The sequence below is a fragment of the Tamandua tetradactyla genome, chromosome 24 (genome assembly GCF_023851605.1).
Source record: "Tamandua tetradactyla isolate mTamTet1 chromosome 24, mTamTet1.pri, whole genome shotgun sequence".
NCBI lineage: Eukaryota > Metazoa > Chordata > Mammalia > Pilosa > Myrmecophagidae > Tamandua > Tamandua tetradactyla.
This window is the reverse complement of record NC_135350.1, coordinates 15538751-15556178: the sequence shown is the minus strand read 5'-3', so window position 1 is coordinate 15556178 and position 17428 is coordinate 15538751. Positions and strand designations below refer to the sequence as shown.

General features: G+C 36.7%; 1 protein-coding gene and 1 pseudogene across 3 annotated transcripts in view; one reads left to right on the top strand and one right to left on the bottom strand.

Moving 5' to 3' along the window:
* PAPSS1 (3'-phosphoadenosine 5'-phosphosulfate synthase 1) overlaps nt 1–17428 on the bottom strand; it is a 167454-nt gene that overhangs the window by 17589 nt on the left and 132437 nt on the right. The window lies entirely within an intron of this gene.
* LOC143668448 (thyroid transcription factor 1-associated protein 26 pseudogene) lies at nt 6855–7416 on the top strand (annotated as a pseudogene).

Genomic DNA, 17428 nt, shown 5'->3' with positions numbered 1-17428 from the left:
TTGTACTTATTTAAATATACAACACTGACTTCACTACAGTACACAGTACATGTAATATATAATTTGATTCTCAAAAATACTACTAGTAATATCCCTAACTACAATTCATATACATAGTAAGATAAAAAAGGCAATGCAGTAGTTTAAATTTTAACTATTAACAATCATGCAGTAACTCCCTACACTAAAATATGTGAAAATTCTACAAACACATGATGAGATATTGTTAAATTCATGCACTTACAGTTAGATGTCTACAAGTTTTCAGAGGAAACCTCAAAGTGAATAAGAACAAACCATTTCATGAATTAATGGAGAAGACAGTTCCTCAGTACCCTGATAGAAATATTTACTGAAAGCTGCATGACAGGAGAGGGAAAGAAAAAATTCATACAAGAATTATTTGCACAAGAAAAGTGCCAAGACATGGGATATGAATAATAAGGTAAAAGGAAAAAGGACTTCAAAGCTATCTGGAATGGGAAGAACAAGGAACCAAGAATATTTAGGATTTGGAAATAAAAAGGGAAAGATAAAGTACATTCTGGACATTTTAAGTAGTATCAAAATATCTAAGCAGAAATGTCCATTAGTGTAGTAAGCACTAATTCTAGTGTAGTAAGCAGAATTTCACCCATGGCTCTGCCCCCTGCTGTCACTCCCATGATTATGTTATTACATGACAAACGGAACTTTCCACATCTAATAAGGTTACTCATCAACTGTCTTTTAGGTAGTGAGAATACCTGGATAGGCCTAACTTCATCACTTTGAGTCCTTCAAAAAACAGTTTTCTCCAGCAAGTAACAAAGGAGAAATCAGATTTGAAGCAAGAGAGGGAATCAACAGGAGAGTAGTTCTTCATTGCTGAGATGGAGGAAGTCGCAAGCTGAGAATGGCCTCTAGGAAGCGAGTGCGATCCCCGGCTGACATCCAGTAAGAGGACAGGGGCCTGTGTTGTACAGCCCTTAGGAACTGAATTCTATCAGCAAGGATAAACGCGGAAACTGATCCTTCCCAGAGCCTCGAATAAAAGCCTAGTTTAGTCAAAGAACCCTGAGGAGCCCACCCAGAATTGTGACCTACAGAACTGAGATAATAAATGGGTGTTGTTTTAAACCATTAAATTACCACAAATTACCACTTGTAATTTATAATTACTTGTAATTTGTAATTACTTGTGGTAATTTGTTAGCAGCAATATAAAACTAACACAATTAGCAACTTGAAACACTGAAGGATAGCTTTTAGAATCACCACAGAAAACAGAGAATAGATGAGCATTCCTGTGGAATGTATATAAAAGAAAGGAAGAATTTCTGAAAAAGCCTTGAAGATGTCTTTGACTGCAGTGCTTTAATAAATTACACTAACAGGACATGATTTAAGGCATACTAGTATTAAAGACAAGAGAGAAAATACTCTACTGATTAACTTGGAAACAACTAATCCACAAACATTTATGCCATCTGTCCCTTAATTTACCCATTCCCTCATGTGTGTTCTCTTCTTTTTGAGTTGCTACTTCAAAAATGTAAATCATGTATTTGCATTTATTAACTGAGATACAAAGAAAATATTCTGCATAAAGAAGAAAACTAATTAAGATAACTGAATTATCCCTAAACGTTTTGTTTCGAATATCTGAAAAACTGGTCTTTAATCTTGTAATCCTAAAACTAAATTTCCTCAAGTCACTGTTTCAGTTAATATGAACCTTCTTAAATTCCTAAATGTAAACAGATGACTTTTATCATAGTTCCTATCAATATCTTGCCTGAAATCTTTATGAAGATTCCCCCTAAAGCTTGTCTAACACTGGTGTTTAATCAAATCAAAAACTACAAAATCATCAGTTACATAAAAGCTGGCAGTGAATAACGTTCATTAATCAAACAAAAGTCAACCTCATATGTGCATAATTAATAACTGTGTTTTCTCACTACATCAAAGACTACTGCCTTCCCACAACATTTTAATCACTTTCCAACATATTTCCATCAACTTAATTATATTTGAACACAAATATAAAAAGTTAGAAAACTAAGGCGTTTTTAAAGTTTCCCAAGTTACAACTTGTTAAGTTTTGGTAACCCAAAAAAATTCCAAGAAAATGAGCCACTCATGCAACTAATATAGAATTCCATCTTTGGAAAATCTTATGAGAACTGAGGTAATTATTTAGCTTTTGAATGATTAAAAGAGAGACTTAAAGAAATACTTCACAGATTCTGCAAAACATGAAAGTTATCAAGAGCTTACCAGCACATTAGCCAACTACATACAGATGGGTTTGGGATCCTGTGTGTGATTAAACCAGCTGATGATGCAAAGAGACCATAGTAATGCGACATATCGGCCCAAGGAGAAGTGTAAAAGAAAAGCTCAACTCTTTAGATTAGCTTGTTTTCCTAACTTATCAAAATGGAAACTCACCTAAGATTTAAATATGTGGCCACTAGCTGAATGATTCTGTTTTTCTCTCTTCATTCTTCATTACCATTCTCTAAGCAGCTTAATTTAATGCAGCTAATTATAAAACTCATACAAGATTATGTCCATAACATCTTATACTCTAACTAAATAAATACACCACATGCTAGGTGGAAGCAAAGGGCTACCCAGCCCAGCATTCCATCTCTGAGACTGTATGTTTTATAGATGTATATATAGGAGGAATTGCCACCCTCCTTCAGGGGTTCTCAGCTAGGGAGCTTTCACAAAACATATCACTTTCACAAAACAAATGTACCCCCCCACCCCCCACTTCCACACCCCCGCCACATACACATACATACTCCCTAACCCCAACCAAGGTAAATCAGATCTTTTGGTGGTGGCCCTACAATTTTAACCACAAAAGGGCAGGACTGTGCTCAAAACTGTTTTGCTTTTCTTAATTTCTATATTTTCAGTTGATATAATAGATGATATAATTCAAAGTTTACTGTAAGTAATGACTTTTAACTTTCTTAAAAATTCTTTTCAAGTTTCTAAGACATTCCTTTGGTAGAAAAAGTCCATTTACAACTCTGAGCACAACACCTCTATAGCTGGTTTCTTTGTTCACTAGACAGTGACACTGTAAACTGCACATATAGGGTGGGTATTTTTAGATTCATAATTTATACTCATGTTTTTTTTAGGCAAAACAATACAAAACACAACTGAGAACTGTCTAGATGTTGGCAAACTCTGATTTTGTACAAGGGTAAACATGTTCTGGTTTGTCACAAATTCTTCTCCTGATGTGGGTTAGAAGTATACTGGAATCTGGGTCTTGTTTCAGATCTTCAGAAAATACTTCAGAACAGCTTCTGTTTTGAATTGCACACCTAGGCCACAGATAACAGACATGCTTTTACACTTGCCAGATCAGTTATGTAAGCCTTTTCTGTTTACTCAATATCATGAAATTTTCCTGAAATTTTAGCTACAGAGATCACTCAGAAAAGCCTGCTATCAATTTAAAAGTGTATATTTTCTCATCCAAATTATTTGTCATTAAAATCAATATATCCCCACTCCACCATTTGCAGCATTTCTTTATCCATGACACCAAAGAATGTTCTTTTCATTTCAAAAATGCTTCTTCTTCTTTGTTCTCCCAAAGTTACAAAATGGGCCCCACCAAATGAGGGCACAGGATCAGTAGCACCGCTATATATACATGCAACTGTAAAATACAATGGAAAAAAGGATGTGAGCTCTCAGAATAAAAGTTATTAGGCTAATTTTCAGCTAGTCATTACCTGTCAATATATGTGGCAGTGGTAAAACAAAAAAATTTGTCTGTATTACTTGCTTATAAATTTTAATCTATACTCAAAAAGAAGGTGTACTCTGCACAGCAATGTATCACTGTGCTGTTATGTCCTGCCCTAAATCCTGTATTCTGTTCCACATCCATCCTGCAAATACAAGGCTTTAGACTACTGAAGGAAATCAACTTCCAAAGCAAACAAACCAAGTTATTTATTTGTGGCAAAAACAACAGCAACTCATAAGCATTTGATGCAGACAGATATAGCCTAACCTAATGACTGAATTAAAAGACCAGAGGAGACCCAGACGTTGGAACAACTAATCAAAGATGTTCATATAACTCTACTAAATAAAATAAAGATGATGGCTAATGATATAAAGGAGATCAATAAGACACTAGAAGGGCATAAAGAGGAATTTGAAAGAATAAATAGAAAAAAAGAAAGGTATCACAGAGATTAAAGATGCTGTAGACCAAATAAAAAAACATAGAGGCAAAACCAGCAGATTTGAAGAGACAGAAGAAAGAATAAGGGAACTAGAGGGCAACTGATTTTGAACACTCAAAACAGCAAATGGCAAAACACTGGAAAAATTTTACTTGGATCTCAGGGAAATGATGGACAAAACAAAGTGCACAAATAGAAGAATCACTGGTGTCCCAGAAGAAGAGTAAAGGGCTAGGAAGATTAGCCGACCATATAATGGGGCAAAATGTCCCAACCCTTATAAAGGACATAAATATGCAAATCAAAGAAGCCAAATGAACTCCAAACAGAATAAATCAAAATGGACCTTTCACAAGACATATATAAATCAGTATGTCAAATGTTGAAGAGAAGCAGAAAATCCGGAAAACAGCAAGAGAAAAACAATCTACTACATACAAGGAAAACCAAATGACACTGAATTCACACTACTCAATTGGTATTATTGAGGCAAGGGGGCAGTGGTATGATATATTTAAGATCCTGAAAGAGAAAGATTTCCAGCCAAGAATTCTATACCCAGCCAAATCGTCCTTCAAAACAGAGGGAGAGATTAAAATTTTCACAGACAAACAAATCCTGGAAGAATCTGTCAACAAGCAAATGGCCTTGTAGGAAATACTAAAGGGAGTTCTGCCAGTTGAAAAAAAAAAAGAGGAAGGTCTGGAGGAGGGCACAGAATTGAAGAGTATATAGATCTGACTAATAAAATCTGAAAGATAAGTTGGTGGATTCAAGAAATGCTTTTTCTGTAATAACTCTGAATGTTAACAGACTAAACTTACCAATTAAAACATACAGATTGGCAGAGTGGATAAGAAATATAATCCAGCTATATGCTGCTTACAAGAGATTCATTTTAGACACAAGGATACAAATAGACTGAAAGTGAAAGAATGGAAAAAGATGTTCCACGCAAGTTGTAACCAAAAGAAAGCAGGAGTAGCTACACGAATATCAGACAAAATAGACTTTAAATGTAAAGACACCATAAAAGACAAAGAAGGACTCTACATATTAATAAAAGGGACAATTTTCACCAAGAAGAAATGACAATCATAAATGTTTATGCTCCCAGTCAAGGAGTTTCAAAGTACATGAGACACACATTGGCAAAACTGAAGGGAGCTATAGATGTTTCAACAACAATAGTAGGAGACTTCAATATACCAATCTCCTCAATAAATAGAAAAACCAGACAGAAGATCAACAAAGAAATAGAGAAGTTAAACAACCTGATAAATGAATTAGACCTAAGAGACATGTATAGGTCAGTGCACCCCAAAGCACAAGGATACACATTCTTCTCTAAGTCTCATAGAACATTTTCCAGGATAGATCATATGCCGGGGCACAAAGCAGGTCTTTATAACTTTAAAAACATTGAAATTATTCAAAGCACTTTTTCTGATCACAATGGAATGAAGCTGGATATCAATAACCAGCAAAGAACGATAACTTTCACAAATACATGGAGATTTAAAAACACACTCTTAAATAACCAGTGGTTCAAAGAAGAAATTGCTAGAGAAATCAGTGCTATCTGGAGACAAATGAAAACAAAAATACAGCATATTGGAATTTATGGGATGCAGCAAAAGCTGTACTGAGAGGGAAATGTATTGCACTAAATGCCTAGATTAAAACACAAGAAAGAGCAAAAATCGAGGACTTAACGGCTCACCTGGAGGGACTTGAGAAAGAACAGCAAACTAAACCCAAAGCAAACAGAAGAAGATAAAGAAAGATTAAAGCAGCATTTAATGAACGGGAGAACAAAAGAACAACAGAAAGAATCAATAAAATCAAAAGTTGGTTCTTTGAGAAAATCAATAAAATTGATGGGCCACTACCAAGACCGACAAAGAAAAAAAGAGAGAGGATGCAAATAAAATCAGAAATGAGAAGGGGTGCATTATTACAGACCCTGAAGAAATAAATCATAAGAGAATACTATAAACAACTATATGTCAATAAACCAGACAACTTACATGAAACAGACAAATTCCTGGAAACACATAAACAAGCTACACTGACTCAGGAAGAAATAGAACAGATCAACAAACCAATCAGAAGTAAAGCGATACAATCAGTCATAAAAAATCTACCTAGAAAGCAAAGCCCAGGCCCAGAAGGCTTCAAAGGGGAATTTTATCAAACATTCCAAAGAGAACTAACACCAATCCTACTCAAATTTAAAAAAAAAAATTGAGGAAAAAAGAACACTACTAACTCATTTTATGAAGCTAATAGCATTTTAATACCAAAACCAGGTAAAGATGTTATAAGAAAAGAAACTACAAGCCAATCTCCCACATGAAAATAGATGCAAAAGTTCTCAACAAAATACTAACAAATCGAATCCAAAAACACATTAAAAGAATTATACACCATGACCGAGTGGGGGTTATACCAGGAATGCAAGGATGGCTCAACACAAGAAAATAAATTAATATAATACAGCACATTAACAAATTTAAAGGAAAGAACCACACGTTCATCTCAATTGATGCTAAAAAAGCATTTCACAAAATTCAACAACCTTTTCTGATAAAAACACTTCAAAAGATAGGAATCAGCTGGGGAAGTGAGTGGTCTGTAATGGCGCCAGTGAGGACAGCAGCAAGGTGGGAAGCTGGGAGTTTTGGGTCATGTTAAGAAGGAGTTTCTCTGGTTGGGTTCAGGAATAAGAACGTCAAACAGAAGAAGTGGTATCTTAACCATCTGAAGGTCCATGCTGGGAGTGTCCGCGAGGGGCAAGGCTTTGCTTTTCAAAGAAAACTGAAGATCCAGCAAAATTACAAGAAGTTACCTGGAAGACAAAAAAGGCTCAAACCTCACAAGAATCCCAGTTCACAGATCGATATCCTGATCATCTGAAACATCTCTATTTGGCTGAAGAGGAAAGACTTAGAAAGCAACTATAAAAAGTTGACCAAATTTCCTCTGAAAAACAAGTTGACCAACCTTTTCCAGGACAATATAGCACTGATCTGGCTTTATCTGAAGAACAATGTAACATTGACCAGCCTCTACCAGCCAGCCAAAGTAGCAAAACAGAAATTCCATTGCTACTTCAAAGAAAAATAAAAAGAAAACATTAAATCAAAAAGCACAAGAAGAGTATGAACAGGTACAAGCTAAGTGTGCTGCTAAGAAATAAGTTCCTCCTCCAGAAAAGCTACTAAAGAAATAGAAACAGTACAGAATAGCTCCCGGAGCCACGACAGAGACCAAAAGGACAGCGTACCCCATTCTGGAATGGCTGAACCGGCAGGGAGAATCCGCTGCAGTGAAATATCCGAGGGGTGCGCGCTTCGCCGGGCCAGGACGGCTGGTGGCCGGAGTCCCACCCTCCCTCATTCCCAGGCCGCAGCGACCGGCGCCCCACCCCACGTGCGGCCTCTCTGGCCGGCTGGGAGAATTGGATAAGAGGTCCCCCAAGCCATGGAGGCCGGTGACCCTTCCACGCGCGGATTCACGGGCCGGTTGGGAGATTTGAACCGGAACTCCCCCAAGCCTCTTCGGTTGACAACCCTCCCCCACAGCGAGAGTTTTCCAAAGTTAAAGGAGCCACAGCATCTTTTACTGGTGGGACCCGCAGACAGACGAGGGCCACGAGTGCCACATACTGGGCAGGATAAGAAAAACAGAGCCCAGAGATTTCACAGGAAAATCTTTCAACCTGCTGGGTCCCACACCCAGGGAAATCTGATTAAATGCCCAGACGCCAGCAGAAAATAACGGATCACGATAGGAAAACTGAAGATATGGGCCAGTCAAAGGAACAAACCAATAGTTCAAATGAGATACAGGAGCTGAGACAACTAATTCTGAATATACGAACAGAAATGGAAAACCTCTTCAAAAACCAAATCAATAAATTGAGGGAGGACATGAAAAAGACATAGGCTAAACAAAAAGAAGAAAGAGAAAGTATGAAAAAATAAATTACAGAACTTATGGGATTGAAGGACAAAGTAGAAAAGATGGAAAAAACAATGGATACCTACAATGGTAGATTTAAAGAGACAGAAGATAGAATTAATGAACTGGAGGATGGAACATCTGAATTCCAAAAAGAAACAGAAACTATAGGGAAAAGAATGGAAAAATTTGAGCAGGGGATCAGGGAACTGAATGATAATAGGAAGCGAACAAATATACATGTTGTGGGTGTCTCAGAAGGAGAAGAGAAGGGAAAAGGAGGAGAAAAACTAATGGAAGAAATTATCACTGAAAATTTCCCAACTCTTATGAAAGACCTAAAATTACAGATCCAAGAAGTGCAGCGCACCCCAAAGAGAATAGACCCAAATAGGCGTTCTCCAAGACACTTACTAGTTAGAATGTCAGAGGTCAAAGAGAAAGAGAGGATCTTGAAAGCAGCAAGAGAAAAACAATCCATCACATACAAGGGAAACCCAATAAGACTATGTGCAGATTTCTCAGCAGAAACCATGGAGGCAAGAAGACAGTGGGATGATATATTTAAATTACTAAAAGAGAAAAACTGCCAACCAAGAATTCTATATCCAGCAAAATTGTCCTTCAACAATGAGGGAGAAATTAAAACATTTTCAGACAAAAAGTCACTGAGAGAATTTGTGACCAAGAGACCAGCTCTGCAAGAAATACTAAAGGGAGCACTAGAGTCAGATACGAAAAGACATAAGAGAGAGGTATGGAGAAGAGTGTAGAAAGAAGGAAAATTAGATATGATACATATATAATACAAAAGGCAAAATGTTAGAGGAAAATATTATCCAAACAGTAATAACACTAAATGTTAATGGACTGAATTCCCCAATCAAAAGACATAGACTGGTAGAATGGATTAAAAAACAGGATCCTTCTATATGCTGTCTGCAGGAAACACATCTTAGACCCAAAGATAAAAATATGTTGAAAGTGAAAGGTTGAGAAAAGATATTTCATGCAAATAACAACCAGAAAAGAGCAGGAGTAGCTATACTAACATTCAACAAATTAAACTTCAAATGTAAAACAGTTAAAAGAGACAAAGAAGGATACTATCTACTAATAAAAGGAACAATTCAACAAGAAGACATAACAATCATAAATATTTATGCACCGAACCAGAATGCCCCAAAATACGTGAGGAATACACTGCAGACACTGAAAAGGGAAATAGACACATATACCATAATAGTTGGAGACTTCAATTCGCCACTCTCATGAATGGACAGAACATCTAGACAGAGGATGAATAAAGAAAGAGAGAATTTGAATATTATTATGAATGAGCTAGACTTAACAGACATTTATAGGACATTACATCCCACAACAGCAGGATATACCTTTTTCTCAAGTGCTCATGGATCATTCTCAAAGACAGACCATATGCTGGGTCACAAAGCAAGTCTTAACAAATTTAAAAAGATTGAAATCATACACAACACTTTCTAAGATCATAAAGGAATGAAGTTGGAAATCAATAATAGGAGGAGTGCCAGAAAATTCACAAATACATGGAGGCTCAACAACACACTCTTAAACAACTAGTGGGTCAAGGAAGAAATTACAAGAGAAATTAGTAAATATCTCGAAGCGAATGAAAATGAAAACACAACATATCAAAACCTATGGGATACAGCAAAGGCAGTGCTAAGAGGGAAATTTATTGCCCTAAATGCCTATATCAGAAAAGAAGAAAAGGCATAAATTCAGGAATTAACTGTCCACTTGGAAGAACTGGAGAAAGAAGAGCAAACTAACCCCAAAGCAAGGAAAAGGAAAGAAATAACAAAGATTACAGCAGAAATAAATGAAATTGAAAACATGAAAACAATAGAGAAAATCAATAAGACCAGAAGTTGGTTCTATGAGAAAATCAATAAGATTGATGGGCCCTTAGCAAGATTGACAAAAAGAAGAAGAGAGAGGACGCAAATAAATAAGATCAGAAATGGAAGAGGAGACATAACCACTGACCTCACAGAAATAAAGGAGGTAATAACAGGATACTATGAACACCTTTATGCTAATAAATACAACAATGTAGATGAAATGGACAAGTTCCTAGAAAGGCATGAACAACCAACTTTGACTCAAGAAGAAATAGATGACCTCAACAAACCAATCACAAGTAAAGAAATTGAATCAGTCATTCAAAAACTTCCCAAAAAGAAAAGTCCAGGACCAGACGGCTTCACATGTGAATTCTACGAAACATTCCAGAAAGAATTAGTACCAACCCTGCTCAGACTCTTCAAAAAAACTGAAGTGGAGGGAAAGCTACCTAATTCATTCTATGAAGCCAACATCATCCTCATACCAAAACCAGGCAAAGATATTACAAAAAAAGAAAACTACAGACCAATCTCTCTAATGAATATAGATGCAAAAATCCTCAACAAAATTCTAGCAAATCAAATCCAGCAACACATTAAAAGAATTATACATCATGACCAAGTAGGATTCATCCCAGGTATGCAAGGATGGTTCAACATAAGAAAATCAATTAATGTAATACACCATATCAACAAATCAAAGCAGAAAAATCACATGATCATCTCAATTGATGCAGAGAAGGCATTTCACAAGATTCAACATCATTTCCTGCTGAAAACACTTCAAAGGATAGGAATACAAGGGAACTTCCTTAAAATGATAAAGGGAATATATGAAAAACCCACAGCTAATATCAACCTCAATGGGGAAAAATTGAAAACTTTCCCCCTAAGATCAGGAACCAGACAAGAATGTCCACTATCACCACTGTTACTCAACATCGTTTTGGAAGTTCTAGCCAGAGCAATTAGACAAGAAAAAGAAATACAAGGCATCAAAATTGGAAAGGAAGAAGTAAAACTATCACTGTTTGCAGATGATATGATACTATATGTCGAAAACCCTGAAAAATCCACAACAAAACTACTAGAGCTAATAAACGAGTACAGCAAAGTGGCAGGTTACAAGATCAACATTCAAAAATCTGTAGTGTTTCTATACACTAGCAATGAACAAGCTGAGGGGGAAATCAAGAAACGAATTCCATTTACAATTGCAACTAAAAGAATAAAATACTTAGGAATAAATTTAACTAAAGAGACAAAAGACCTATACAAAGAAAACTACAAGAAACTTAAAAGAAATCACAGAAGACCTAAATAGATGGAAGGGCATACCATGCTCATGGATTGGAAGACTAAATAGAGTTAAGATGTCAATTCTACCTAAATTGATTTACAGATTCAATGCAATACCAATCAAAATCCCAACAACTTACTTTTCAGATATAGAAAAACCAATAAGCAAATTTATCTGGAAGGGCAGGGTGCCCCAAATTGCTAAAAACATCTTGAGGAAAAAAAACGAAGCTGGAGGTCTCACGCTGCCTGACTTTAAGGCATATTATGAAGCCACAGTGGTCAAAACAGCATGGTACTGGCATAAAGACAGATATATCGACCAATGGAATCGAATAGAGTGCTCAGATATAGACCCTCTCATCTATGGACATTTGATCTTTGATAAGGCAGTCAAGCCAACTCACCTGGGACAGAACAGTCTCTGCAATAAATGGTGCCTAAAGAACTGGATATCCATATGCAAAAGAATGAAAGAGGACCCGTATCTCACACCCTACACAAGTTAACTCAAAATGGATCAAAGATATAAACATTAGGTCTAAGACCATAAAACAGAGAAAAATGTACAGAGATATCTTATGAATCTTATAATTGGAGGCGGTTTTATGGACCTTACACCTAAAGCAAGAGCACTGAAGAAATAAATAAATAAATGGGAACTCCTCAAAATTAAACACTTTTGCACATCAGAGAACTTCATCAAGAAAGTAAAAAGACAGCCTACACAATAGGAGACAATATTTGGAAACGACATATCAGATAAAGGTCTAGTATCCAGAATTTATAAAGAGATTGTTCAACTCAACAACAAAAAGACAGCCAGTCCGATTACAAAATAGGAAAAAGACTTGAACAGACACTTCTCAGAAGAGGAAATACAAATGGCCAAAGGGCACATGAAAAGATGCTCAACTTCCCTGGCCATTAGAGAAATGCAAATCAAAACCACAATGAGATATCATCTCACTCCCACCAGGATGGCCATTATCAGCAAAACAGAAAATTACAAGTGCTGGAGAGGATGTGGAGAAAGAGGCAAATTTATCCGCTGTTGGTGGGAATGTCAAATGGTGCAACCACTGTGGAAGGCAGTTTGGCAGTTCCTCAAAAAGCTGAATATAGAATTGCCATATGACCTGGAAAAACCATTGCTAGATATCTACTCAAAGGACATAAGGGCAAAGACACAAACAGACATTTGCACACCAATGTTTATAGCAGCATTATTTACAACTGCAAGGAGATGGAAACAGCCAAAACGTCCATCAATAGACGAGTGGCTAAACAAACTGTGGTATATACATATGATGGAATATTATGCAGCTCTAAGACAGAATAAACTTATGAAGTATGTAACAACATGGATGGACCTAGAGAACATTATGCTGAGTGAGACTAGCCAAAAACTAAAGGACAAATACTGTGTGGTCTCACTGATATGAACTGACATTAGTGAATAAACTTGGAAGATGTCATTGGTAACAGAGACCATCAGGAGATAGAAATAGGGTAAGATAGTGGGTAACTGGAGGTGAAGGGATACGGACTGTGCCACAGGACTGGATACAAAAACTCAGAATGGACAGCACAATAGTACCTAACTGTAATGTAATTATGTTAAAACACTGAATGAAGCTGCATGTGAGAATGATAGAGGGAGGAGGGCTGGGGACATAAATGTAATCAGAAAGAAAGATAGATGTTAAAGATCGAGATGGTATAATCTAGGAATGCCTAGAGTGTATAATAATAGTGAAATGTACAATGTGCAAATTTTAAAAATGCTTTTGCATGAGGAAGAACAAAGGATTGTCATTATTTAAGGATGCTGAAAATATATAACTAATACTTTAAAATGTCACATTATGTGTGAGACTAAAGCAAAAAATGTTTATTTGTTACAAAATTTAGATTTTGACTTGAGCATTTCCTAATATAACTCATGTAGATAGTTTGATTGAATGTCATAAGTACTTGGAATCTCAGGTAGCACATGAGATTTTGTTGGTTTGTCCAGAGTGATGCCCCGATGAATCCCAGAGTGATTTGATCAGTGACTGGAAAAGTATTTGCAAGTCCCCTTCGGGGAATGGTGAGAGTGGGGAGAAATTCAACTTCCCCAAGTTGAATTCTTGATATTCTCACAAGCAGTGTGGACAACCAAAGCTATAGGCTGAGCCCCCAGTCTTGGGGTTTGTTCACATGAAACTTAACCCCACAAAAGATAGGTCAAGTCTACTTTAAATTTGGGCCTAAGAGTCACCCCCAAGAGAGCCTCTTTTGTCGCTCAGATGTGGCCTCTCTCTCCAGCCAATATAATGAGCAGTCTCACCACCCTTCCCCTCTCTGCATGGGACATGACTCCCAGGGGTGTGGGCCTTCCTGGCAACGTGGGACAAAGATCCTGGAATGAGCTGAGACTCATCATCAAAGGACTGAGAAAAACCCTAGAATGAGCTGAGAATTAACATCAAGAGACGGAGAGAACCTTCTTGACCAAAAAGGGGAAGAGTAAAATGAGAAAAGTGTCAATGGCTGAGAGATTCCAAACAGATTTGAGAGGTTATCCTGGAGGTTATTCTTATGCATTAAGTAGATATCACCTTGTTGTTCAAGATGTAGTGGAGACGCTGGAGGGAATTGCCTGAAAATGTAGTGCTGTGTTCCAGTAGCCATGTTTTGATGATGATTGAACAATGATATAGCTTTCACAATGAGACTCTGTGAATGTGAAAACCTTATGTCTGATGCTCCTTTTAGCTACTATATCAACAGAAGAGTAGAACATATGGAATAAAAATAAATAATAGGGGGAACAAATGTGAAAATAAATTCAGTTTGAAATAGTGGTAAATGAAAGCGAGGGGTAAGGGGTATGGTACCTATAGTTTTTTTTTTTTCTCTATTATCATTTTATTTCTTTTTCTGTTGTCTTTTTATTTCTTTTCCTAAATCGATGCAAATGTACTAAGAAATGATGAATATGCAACTATGTAATGATATTAAGAATTACTGATTACATATGTAGAATGGAATGATTTCTAAATGTTTTGTTTGTTAATTTTTTTAATTAATAAAAAAAGTTAAAAAAAAACTTATTATAAAGCTACAGTGGTAAAAACAGCATGGTAGTGGCACAAACATAGACGAATAGACCAATGGAAATGAATTGGGACTGCAGAAATAGACCACCAAATCTAGTGGCCAATGAATTTTTGAAAAGGGCCTGAAATCCACTGAACTGGGACAAAATAGTCTTTTCAATAAATGGGAATGGGATATAGTAATAGTAGATAAAATAAATTCCTAAATAAATGGGCATGAGAGAATCAGATATAATTCAAAGTGGATCAAACACCTAAATGTAAGGACTAGCACAATAAAGCTTTTAGAAGAAAATGTGGGGAAACATCTTTAAGACCTAGTAATAGGAGGCAGCTTCCTAAATTTTATACCCAAAGTACAAGCAACAAAAGAAAAAACAGATAAATGGGAAGTCCTCAAAATCAAATGCTTCTGTACCTCAAAAGACTGTCAAAAAGGTGAAGAGGGAGCCAATTCAATGGGAGAAAATATTTGGAAATTACACATTGGAGAAAGGTTTGATATCCTGTATACATAAAGAAAATCATACAACTCAACAACAAAAGAACAAATAACCCAATAATAAATGGGTTAAAGATATGAACAGGCATTTTCCTGAAGAACAAATACAGATGGCTCAAAAGCACATGAAGAGAGACTTATTTTCATTAGCTTTAAGTGAAATGCAGATCAAGACTACAATGAGATGCCACCTCACACCTATAAGAATGGCTGCTATTAAGCAAACAGGAAAACACAAATGTTGGGGAGGATGTGGAGAAATTGGGACACTTACGCACTGCTGGTGGGAATGTATAATGGTATTGTCTGGCAGTTCCTTAGGAAACTAAATATTGAGCTGCCCTATGACCCAGCAATAGCACTACTTGGTATATACTCAGAAGAGGTGAAAGCAGTGACACAAACAGACCTTTGCACACTGATGTTCATAGGACCATTATTCACAATCGCCAAAAGATGGAAACAATCCAAATGCCCATCAACAGACGAGTGGAGTAACATAATGTGGTATATACATAAGATGGAATATTATGCAGCAATAAGACAAAATGTCTTGAAGCACATGAGAAGATGGATGAGCCTGAGGACATAATGCTGAGTGAAATAAGCCATCTGGAAAGGAAGGATACTGTATGACATCACTTTTAATACCTTGGGAAAGGTGGCTGAAGGATACACTGACAGAGAAGTTGATTGGTGAACAATGATGTATACATATGATCAAATATTGTATTGCTATGAAAAGGAATGATGTTGTGAGGCATGCAAAATATGAATGAACCTGTGAGACATTTGGTGAGGCAAAATAAGCCAGAAGTGAAAGAATAAGTATTGTATGGTCTCCTTTAGAAAATGCTTATAAGAAAACAAGGGCCTAGATTGTAAGCTCTTATAGCAGATACATTTATTTCAGAGAGGTAATTATTATTTCTGGATTTTGAGAGGCTGTTTTATATATGTATAACCTGGTACTTAGAGATACGAATGAGGCTGATCAGGTCGGGATTAAGGTAATTCAGAACAAAGGGGTCAAGAAGACACTGTCTATATTTTAGAACCACACCTACTCTTTGAGACCAAAGGAAGAAAGGTTTATTTTGTCTGGAATCCAAACTTTCTGTAGCACATAATCTAACTCAAACTGTCTGCACAGCTCAGTTGAACAACTGAAACACAGGGAACCCAGAATAAGAATAAGGGTCTTTAATCCTGTGTAGTTTAATGTAATGCCTAGATACAGTCTAGCATATATTAAGCAGATAATCAAAAAGAATCGGCAAAGTCCCTTGAGGGATGGGAGAAAAAAATATGGAACTATTAAATGTTACATCAGGAATTCCCTGATATTCTGTCAAACATTAGGGACACCCAAATCAATAGGACAAGTCCTTGTTGAGGCTTACACTTGTGAAGCTTATGTAGGTAGTGGAGAAATTTATAACGTACCTAGAGGTATGCCTAAGAGTTACTTCTGGAGGACCTCTTCTGTTGCTCAGATGTGGCCTCACTCTCTCTCTAAGCCCAACTCTGCAAGTGAAATCACTGCCTCCCCCCTATGTGGGACATGACATCCAAGGGTAAAAGTCTACCTGGCAGTGTGGGAGAAGACTCCCAGGGATGAGTCTGGCCCTGGCACTGTGGAATCAACAATTCCATCCTGATCAAAAGGGGGAAAAGAACTGTAACTAATAAAGTATCAGTGGGAGAGAGAATTCAGAGTCAAGAGGCTACTCTGGAGGTTACTCTTACACAAACTTCAGTTAGACGTTGCTACCTATCATAACTTGCCAAATCCCAACCAAAACCATTCCAACCAATCCTAAAGAACACCTAGGGCAAGATATAAGATTCTACAAAGGTTCCATGCACTAAAGTAACTTTCCAGAAACCTACAACTTGCAGATGGATCCCTGGACCAGAAAAGTTCTGTAACCTAGAGGGGCCAGCCTCTCCAGAAATCAGCTAGTTTCATCTCCCTACTCCATATTATTGACAGCCCTTCCAACATGAAAAAGTTAGAAAGACCATAGCCCAATACCACTAAAGAGTGAGACAGAAAGATTGAAGGTGATGGTGGAGTTATACAGAGAAGGTAGGGTTTAACAAACAAACATGATTGCTAAATCACTAAATTGCTATTTCTTTTAGTTTCCAGTACCTTACAGCAGCTAGAAGTAAAAGCCTAAACTTATGGAATTGTAACCCATACCAAACTCTGAAATCTGTTCTACAACTTATGATTGTGCTGTGGTTTGAAATTTATTGTTTTGTATATAAGTATTTTTCACAAAAAAAGAAAAAAGTCAATTGTGATCATAAAAAATATATTTATTCCTTCTAGCTTCCTATATTCTGGAACAGCTAGAATGAAAAATCTAAGATGATGGAATGATGGCCCATGACAAACTCTGGGATCTGTCCTCTAAGTACTTTGAAAACTACTGCTTTTTTCTT